Genomic DNA, 10537 nt, shown 5'->3' on the forward strand with positions numbered 1-10537 from the left:
TTAAGCTATTTGTACCATGAGCTATATATTGTAAAGGTGGAGGATAGAAATTTAAAGGTAGCACTCAAGCAATTTACTTTGGAATGGCGGAGAAATACCATGTAGTAGGTAGGTATGGTGGACACAAATGGCATAGTGGTTGGCTCAAGGATTTTGGATGCATGAGAGGTATTCCCTCTCGATACAAGGTTTAGGCTAGCAAGGTTATTTGAAACAAACACAAGGATGAACCGGTGCAGCAAAACTCACATAAAAGACATATTGAAAACATTATAAGACTCTACACCGTCTTCCTTGTTGTTCAAACTCAATACTAGAAATTATCTAGACTTTAGAGAGACCAAATATGCAAACCAAATTTTAGCATGCTCTATGTATTTCTTCATTAATAGGTGCAAAGTATATGATGCAAGAGCTTAAATATGAGCACAACAATTGCCAAGTATCACATTATCCAAGACATTATAGCAATTACTACATGTATCATTTTCCAATTCCAACCATATAACAATTTAACGAAGAAGAAACTTCGCCATGAATACTATGAGTAGAGCCTAAGGACATACTTGTCCATATGCTACAGCGGAGCATGTCTCTCTCCCACAAAGTGAATGCTAGGATCCATTTTATTCAAACAAAACAAAAACAAAAACAAACCGACGCCCCAAGAAAAGCACATAAGATGTGATGGAATAAAAATATAGTTTCAGGGGAGGAACCTGATAATGTTGTCGATGAAGAAGGGGATGCCTTGGGCATCCCCAAGCTTAGACGCTTGAGTCTTCTTGATATATGCAGGGGTGAACCACCGGGGCATCCCCAAGCTTAGAGCTTTCACTCTCCTTGATCATGTTGTATCATCTCCCTCTCTTGATCCTTGAAAACTTCCTCCACGCCAAACTTAGAACAACTCATTAGAGGGTTAGTGCACAATCAAAATATACATGTTCAGAGGTGACATAATCATTCTTAACACTTCTGGACATTGCACAAAGCTACTGAAAGTCAATGGAATCGAAATATCCATCGAACATAGCAAAACAGGCAATGCGAAATAAAAGGCAGAATCTGTCAAAACAGAACAGTTCGTATTGACGAATTTTATCGAGGCACCAGACTTGCTCAAATGAAAATGCTCAAATTGAATGAAAGTTGCGTACATATCTGAGGATCACTCACGTAAATTGGCATAATTTTCTTACTTACCTACAGAGAAAACAGCCCAGATTCATGACAGCAAAGAAATCTGTTTCTGCGCAGTAATCAAAATCTAGTATGAACTTTACTATCAACGACTTTACTTGGCACAATAAAACACTAAACTAAGATAAGGAGAGGTTGCTACAGTAGTAAACAACTTCCAAGACACAAAATAAAAACCAAGTACTGTAGTAAAAACATGGGTTGTCTCCCATAAGCGCTTTTCTTTAACGCCTTTCAGCTAGGCGCAGAAAGTGTGTATCAAGTATTATCAAGAGACGAAGTGTCAACATCATAATTTGTTCTAATAATAGAATCAAAAGGTAACTTCATTCTCTTTCTAGGAAAGTGTTCCATACCTTTCTTGAGAGGAAATTGATATTTAATATTACCTTCCTTCATATCAATGATAGCACCAACAGTTCGAAGAAAAGGTCTTCCCAATATAATGGGACAAGATGCATTGCATTCAATATCCAAGACAACAAAATCAACGGGGACAAGGTTATTGTTAATGGTAATGTGTACATTATCAACTTTCCCCAAAGGTTTCTTTGTAGAATGATCAGCAAGATTAACATCCAAATAACAATTTTTCAGCAGTGGCAAGTCAAGCATATTATAAATTTTCTTAGGCATAACGGAAATACTTGCACCAAGATCACATAAAGCATTACAATCAAAATCTTTAACCTTCATCTTAATGATGGGCTCCCAACCATCCTCTAGCATTCTAGGAATAGAGGCTTCGCGCTCTAGTTTCTCTTCTCTAGCTTTTATGAGAGCATTTGTAATATGTTGCGTGAAAGCCAAATTTATAGCACTAGCATTAGGACTTTTAGCAATTTTTTGTAAGAACTTTATAACTTCAGAGATGTGGCAATCATCAAAATTCAAACCGTTATAATCTAAAGCAATGGGATCATCATCCCCAATGTTGGAAAAAATTTCAGCAGTTTTATCACAGCGATTCAAATAGCTTTTAGCAGTTTCAGGCAGTTTCTCGCGCTTTGCATTAGAAGTGGAAATATTGCTAACACCAATTCTTTTATTATTAATAGTAGGAGGTGCAGCAACTTGTGTAGCATTAGCATTACTAGTGGTGGTAATAGTCCAAACTTTAGCTATATTCTCTTCTTTTTCATTTTCTTCTCTTTCCCACCTAGCACGCAATTCGGCCATCAATCTTATATTCTCATTAATTCTAACTTGGATGGCATTTGCTGTAGTAACAATTTTATTATGATGATTCTCATTAGGCATAACTTTCGATTTCAAAAGATCAACATCAGCAGCAAGACTATCGACTTTAGAAGCAAGTATATCAATTTTCCCAAGCTTTTCTTCAACAGATTTGTTAAAAGCAGTTTGTGTACTAATAAATTCTTTAAGCATGGCTTCAAGTCCAGGGGGTGAATTCCTATTATTGTTGTAAGAATTCCCATAAGAATTACCATAGCCGTTGCCATTATTATAAGGATATGGCCTATAGTTGTTACTAGAATTGTTCTGGTAAGCATTGTTGTTGAAATTATTATTTTTAATGAAGTTCACATCAACATGTTCTTCTTGGGCAACCAATGAAGCTAACGGAACATTATTAGGATCAATATTAGTCCTATCATTCACAAGCATAGACATAATAGCATCAATCTTATCACTCAAGGAAGAGGTTTCTTCGACAGAATTTACCTTCTTACCTTGTGGAGCTCTTTCCGTGTGCCATTCAGAGTAATTGATCATCATATTATCAAGAAGCTTTGTTGCTTCACCAAGAGTGATGGACATAAAGGTACCTCCAGCAGCTGAATCCAATAGGTTCCACGAAGAAAAATTCAGTCCTGCATAAAAGGTTTGGATGATCATCCAAGTAGTCAGTCCATGGGTTGGGCAATTTTTAACCAAAGATTTCATTCTTTCCCATGCTTGTGCAACATGTTCAGTATCTAATTGTTTAAAATTCATTATGCTACTCCTCAAAGATATAATTTTAGCAGGGGGATAATATCTACCAATAAAAGCATCCTTGCATTTAGTCCATGAATCAATACTATTCTTAGGCAGAGATAGCAACCAATCTTTAGCTCTTCCTCTTAATGAGAAAGGGAACAATTTTAATTTTATAATGTTGCCATCTACATCTTTATACTTTTGCATTTCACATAGTTCAACAAAATTATTAAGATGGGCAGCAGCATCATCAGAACTAACACCAGAAAATTGCTCTCGCATAACAAGATTTAGTAAAGCAGGTTTAATTTCAAAGAATTCTGCTGTAGTAGCAGGTGGAGCAATAGGTGTGCATAAGAAATCATTATTATTTGTGGTTGTGAAGTCACACAACTTAGTATTTTCAGGAGTACCCATTTTAGCAACAGTAAATAAAGCAAACTAGATAAAGTAAATGCAAGTAACTAATTTTTTTTTGTGTTTTTGATATAGCAAACAAGGTAGCAAATAAAGTAAAACTAGCAACTAATTTTTTTTGTATTTTGATTTAGTGCAGCAAACAAAGTAGTAAATAAAACTAAGCAAGACAAAAACAAAGTAAAGAGATTGGGATGTGGAGACTCCCCTTGCAGCGTGTCTTGATCTCCCCGGCAACGGCGCTAGAAAAAGTGCTTGATACGCGTACAGCACGCGTCCGTTGGGAACCCCAAGAGGAAGGTGTGATGCGTACAGCGGTAAGTTTTCCCTCAGTATGAAACCAAGGTTTATCGAACCAGTAGGAGCCAAGAAGCACGTTGAAGGTTGATGGCGGCGAGATGTAGTGCGGCGCAACACCAGGGATTCCGGCGCCAACGTGGAACCTGCACAACACAAACCAAGTACTTTGCCCCAACGAAACAGCGAGGTTGTCAATCTCACCGGCTTGCTGTAACAAAGGATTAGATGTATAGTGTGGATGATGATTGTTTGCAGAAAACAGTTGAACAATATTGCAGTAGATTGTATTTCAGTATAGAGAATTGGACCGGGGTCCACAGTTCACTAGAGGTGTCTCTCCCATAAGATAAACAGCATGTTGGGTGAACAAATTACAGTTAGGCAATTGACAAATAGAGAGGGCATGACCATGCACATACATATTATGATGAGTATTGTGAGATTTAATTGGGCATTACGACAAAGTACATAGACCGCTATCCAGCATGCATCTATGCCTAAAAAGTCCACCTTCAGGTTATCATCCGAACCCCCTCCAGTATTAAGTTGCTAACAACAGACAATTGCATTAAGTATTGCGCGTAATGTAATCAGTAACTACATCCTCGAACATAGCACCAATGTTTTATCCCTAGTGGCAACAACACATCGATAATCTTAGAGGTTTCTCTCACTCCCCCAGATTCACGGAGACATGAACCCATTATCGAGCATAAATACTCCCTCTTGGAGTTACTAGCATCAACTTGGCCAGAGCATCTACTAATAACGGAGAGCATGCAAGATCATAAACAACACATAGACATGAATTGATAATCAACATAACATAGTATTCTCTATTCATCGGATCCCAACAAACGCAACATATAGAATTACAGATAGATGATCTTGATCATGTTCGGCAGCTCACAAGACCCGACAATTAAGCACAATGAGGAGAAGACAACCATCTAGCTACTGCTATGGACCCATAGTCCAGGGGTAGACTACTCACACATCACTCCGGAGGCGACCATGGCGGCGTAGAGTCCTCCGGGAGATGATTCCCCTCTCCGGCAGGGTGCCGGAGGCGATCTCCTGAATCCCCCGAGATGGGATTGGCGGCGGCGGCGTCTCTGGAAGGTTTTCCGTATCGTGGCTCTCGGTACTGGGGGTTTCGCGACGAAGGCTATTTGTAGGCGGAAGGGCAGGTCAAGGGGCGTCACGAGGGGCCCACACTACAGGTCGGCGCGGCCAAGACCTGGGCCGCGCCGCCCTATAGTCTGGCCACCTCGTGGCCCCACTTCGTCTCCTCTTTGGTCTTCTGGAAGCTTCGTGGCAAAATAGGACCCTGGGCGTTGATTTCGTCCAATTCCGAGAATATTTCCTTACTAGGATTTCTGAAACCAAAAACAGCAGAACAAAGAATCGGCACTTCGGCATCTTGTTAATAGGTTAGTTCCAGAAAATGCACGAATATGACATAAAGTGTGCATAAAACATGTAGATATTATCAATAATGTGGCATGGAACATAAGAAATTATCGATACGTCGGAGACGTATCAGCCACCATCAGAAGTTGTGTTCATACACAGTGGCTCGCCCTGAATAGGATGTCCAAGGATCATGGAAATATCCTGAAGAGTAGGGGTCATCTCGCTGGCCCTCAAGTGGAAGGTGTGCGTCTCCGGCCTCCATCGGTCGACAAGGGCGGTGAGTGCCGCGGCGTTCATGTTCGGCCCCCCACGGCTTACAAGCGATATGAACGGGAGAAGACCGGTAGGCTCGATGAACTCCGTGTACCTCTCGTCATACGGTATATCCACTGTGCCATGGTAACGAATCTTCAAAGGGTGAAGATCTGTTGTCCTCGCCGTCATATGAAAAGCCCGGTGATCCCTGTCATACTCTTGATCTAGGAGCCACACCGTCCTACATGTTTACACAAATACACCATATTATGAGCCATTTCTAACAAATATGAGCAACACATACATGAGAATATATCCAAATAAGCCATCACACATACATCATATACATACATATACATACTTATCTACGGATAAAACACCATATTATGAGCCATTCCTACACATACACATACACACATAATGGTCATATGTAACACAAATAGGGATACATACATATCTATGTTTCCTACACATACACATTCATGAAATTTGATGTCTAGGGTTCCTCCACAAATCTAGGATACATACATATCTGGTGTTCCTACACATACACATTCAACACATACATAGCCATTTCAACACATACATAGCAATTTCGAATCTAGTTTCCATGTCTAGGGTTCATGTACAAATCTAGCAAGATCTATGAAATTAGTGGATGAATGTGAAGGATTCTAAGGGGATTACCTTGAGGAATGGATGGGGAAGAGATTGTCCGGACAGATCTGATGATTTGGTGGTGGATTTGGTGGGGGGAGAGGGGGGAGGAGGAGAAACCGCCGGCCACCTTGAGTCTTGAAGAAACAGAGAAGAGAGAAGAAGAAGAGGGTCGGGCTGGGGGCGGCTCGGGCGCCACACTTAAGTGGATGTGTGGCGCCCTTCCGAGCGGCGCCACAGTTTCACAGTGTGGCGCCGATGGGAGCGGCGCCACACATCCTGCCACGTAGGATCGGTGCACAGCTCAGCGTCGAGGGGGCCACGTCGGCTGGGAGAGTGGCGCCGGCAGGACGGGCGCCACACAGTCATGTGTGGCACCGATGGGAGGGGCGCCACACAAAAGGGTTAGATGGGTGAAATAGTTTGGCCGGAGGGTCAGTTTGTGCTTTTCTTTCACTTTTGGGTTATTTCTGTGTAAATCGCCGGCATATAGAGTTGGCGTGTGCTCACTGTCCCCTGGCTCAAATCCCTCGATCACGATCGGCTGCCGTATGATGGAGTTGATCATGACCATCCACTCTGGGTCAAGGTTCCCTGCAAATCATAAAAAAAAAGCACACCCACGAAAGGAATCTAGTATGGCAGCATCGCTGCCCGTTGTGGCTTCGTCGCAGAACCACATGGCTGGAGAACCACGTCATGGCATCGCAGGAGAACCCGTCGTGGTGTCGCCGATGTATAAGCCATCCTCATATTTTGGCATCCTTCCTGACGAATCTGCCTCTGGACCCTCCATCTATGCACGCCGACATCGCTCCTCTGGTGGTTATGGCTGGTGCCGATGCAACAACATGATGGGCGCTTGCAACAACATCGATGGTGCAATGTAGCAACGCCACTGTACCTTGGTAGCAGCCTTGCTGTGCCTTGGTAGCAACACAGTCGGCCGCTAGCAGCAACATCGCTGCGCCATGCATGGTAGCAATGTCGCAAGCTCTATGAAGCAATGCTAGCCACCCCTCGCATCAAGTCTGGTTGTCCCTTGCAACAAGATTGGATCCAGCAGCATGATGGTATGGTGGTGGTGGTGAAGTATTTCTGCAGGGCTTCCCCTAAGCCGGAGCAGCGGTGGGGGGGGGGGGAGAGAGAGAGAGAGAGAGAGAGAGAGAGGAAAGGGTGGCTAGGGTTTTTGGGGAAGGGTGCGGCAGCGAATTTCCAATCAAATTGGCAATCCTAAACTCGATTAACCAAGCAAGAAAACGGATGCGCTAATGCGCAACGGCTTTCACGCTAGTTGTCGTATAAAATCAAGCAAGAAAAAGGTTCTGGCAGGCTGTAAATCCTCTTTCGCTGGCTGGGCGCTTTGGACTCTAAATCCAAACTGAGTGAGTGGTTTGATTCCACTCTCAAAATGACACTAGACGAAATAAAATGCAAGTGAAACGAGACATGAATAAAATTGTAGGCTTATTTCCTAAAAGTGGTGGTTCTCGCCTCCCCGTGCCCAAAGCAGGGTGGGAAAAAGGGCTGCGGTTCGAGTCTTTATCGATTGGGTAGATCCATATGTTCTGAGGGGGAGACGAGGTGTAGCGCAGTCTGATCAGCGCATCTGTTTTGGGTACAGAGGGCCATTGGTTTGAATCCTATCACCTTGATGTGATATTCACACAATGGGGCAGAAGTGCAAAGCCCCGTAGCCTATCCGTGGTCCGGAAGGCAGACGAAAAGCACACACAAAATAAAAAGAAAGCAAAAAAGCTTATTTGGCTTATTTTGGAATCCATTATAAGGCTTTTGGTATTCTATAGATATTTCACAAGTTTTATTTACATACATCAGTCATGTTAGTTTTCTAGCCTTCAATCAGAATAGCCTCTCCACCGGTTTCGAAGATTCTTTCGGTATCAATGTGCATTTGGAATTTTCCTATAAAACAAATCAAATTATGGAATAGTTTAGGACAAAACGGGCCTCAGTAGAAAGCGAGCTTTTTTTCGCGTATAGCCAACCTCGAAGCCCAATTAGCGCACGGGCTGCCCCCTCAACTCAATCCTGGCGAGTACGCTAACTTGGTCAGGGAGCATTTAGATGATGCAGTTAGTATTGATCACTACCGCCAAGTCCAACAGCCAGACAAAGTTGTCTAGATCACGATTATGGCAGATGTTCATCGGCCGAAAAAATCATCCTTCTACTAATCGATCTTGACTCTGGACCATGCATTGTGCGAACCGTTTCTATGTGTGTCAATATTCTAAATGCTTTTCCAACTTCTCCGGTGGACACCAGATTTACTTTTACGTTGCAATTGAAAAAGGGTAGATCCTCAAGTAATATTCATCTGGAGTAGCACACATACTTGGTTGTACCATGAATTTAATGTTAGAGAAACTAAGAGCCAATCTTCATTAGTATAACATCATCTGACTATGCCCATGACAATAATTCATCGCCTTGCATGGACATGATCAGGCTGTGCAGCTCTGCGAATAAATTGGAATAGTCTAAGTAAAATGCAGGTTTTGTCATGGCTATTGGTGCACACATGCATGCCACCATTCATGTATGTTGCGTCGCCTCGACAGCTCTAGGCAAGATCATGCACCTTCCACACCGGAAGATCCGCCAATGAACTCAAGAAAACTGAATACTACGACAAGATGACCAATCTGCAGCACGAAGATGTTGGGAGTCGACACCATCTCATGAGCTTACGGCGAGTGCGGTTGATCGAAGCATCTATGGAGCGCGGTGCCTGTGCTATCAATAAGCGTATAATTAGTTTTATATCTACCCATGCAAGTATCAATACCTAAACGATGATTCAGTTGTTTCTATCGCAACATATCGGCCATTTCCTACAAATAGGCATAAGCATGGTTGGTCTGATCGGTCAAACAATCAATGACTTACTTGGAGTTATGGATGACCGATGATGATATATATGTGTGTGTCTTTGAACTCATGTCCAATATTACATAACATAATTGGGAGTTAGGGATAGATGTAGCACGTAGATAGGGATATGGCCAATATGTAGCAGGAATTTGGTTGAAGAGTTAAGATGTGATAATCTGTTGCATGTTTCCCGTCTTATTACCGAATTGGACAATAGAAATAGTTGAGAAAATCCTCAATTTCCCTCCTAGAAATAGTATACATAGATGCTTTGCACAATTGTTGAGTTAATAATAAGGACAACAATTCTTCACCTAAATAGTAAAATGTTGTCATGATTTGAGTCTTCTTTATCACCCTACAAAAGAAATTCTAAATTATATAAATGATACTCCCTCCGTCCCAAAATGTAAGGCGTCTAAGGATTGGCCAAAAGTCAAACCTTACAAACTTTGACCAAATATTTAGAAAAAAACATTTACATCTACAATATCAAATTGACATATTAATAAAATATACTTTAGGGTGAATCTATTGATAATGATTTAGTATTGTAAATATTTATATTTTTGTGTATAAACTTGGTCAAACTTTAAAAACATTGACTTTTAATTAATCCTTAGACGCCTTATATTTTGGGACGGAGGGAGTACTCTTTAAGTACAAATTTCCCTCAATTTTCACTTACTTGGTATTACAATTATATCTCATGGACATCTTAAATTTATGGGTAAGAAATGCTATCCTTGACTCTATTGACTTAATCTTGGTGAGAAATCTAGTAACATCCACGAAATAAAACAAAAAATTGTAAGTAGATATTATCACATGAAAAGTAAAAATGTAAATATTGACTATGGTTGTACTGATCATTTGTTCAGGATAATAATCAGCAATCAATCTGAAGAGGATTGTATCATGTCATCAATTGAAATCTCCTGTGCTATAGACTATATACTGTCACCTGCTTCAAGGTATCTTGCTTGTGAAAGCTGAAAAGAAAAGAAGGTTCATCGGTAGTCATTCTTTGCTTTCATCATTTCTCAAGTAAAAACTTCTTCTTTATCCTCTACCATTACGTTTTGCTGGAAAGGAATAACGATTTAGCTGGCACCGAATGCATACAGCTTACGTCAACTTTCTAAATCTCATTACTAATTCCATTCACACCCTTTGGGAACTGGAAACGGAGAACTTGCTGCTTTCTTCAGTTTTTGCAGGACAACTTAGATGGAAATGATTGGCTTGATCTAGGTACGTGGTCCAAACATATATGTAGAATTACCCAGAGCATAATAGCCTCGTTTTGAACCATATGGACGATAGTCGAACAAAGGAATCTTATCGGCATACCCACCTGCTGCTTGTGTTCAACCTGTCCCTTCCTTAAAGGAAACTCTATCTGTAACGATATGGTTCCCTCCTCCCAGGAAACCATATCTCA

Source organism: Lolium perenne, chromosome 5, assembly GCF_019359855.2.
Source record: "Lolium perenne isolate Kyuss_39 chromosome 5, Kyuss_2.0, whole genome shotgun sequence".
Lineage (NCBI taxonomy): Eukaryota > Viridiplantae > Streptophyta > Magnoliopsida > Poales > Poaceae > Lolium > Lolium perenne.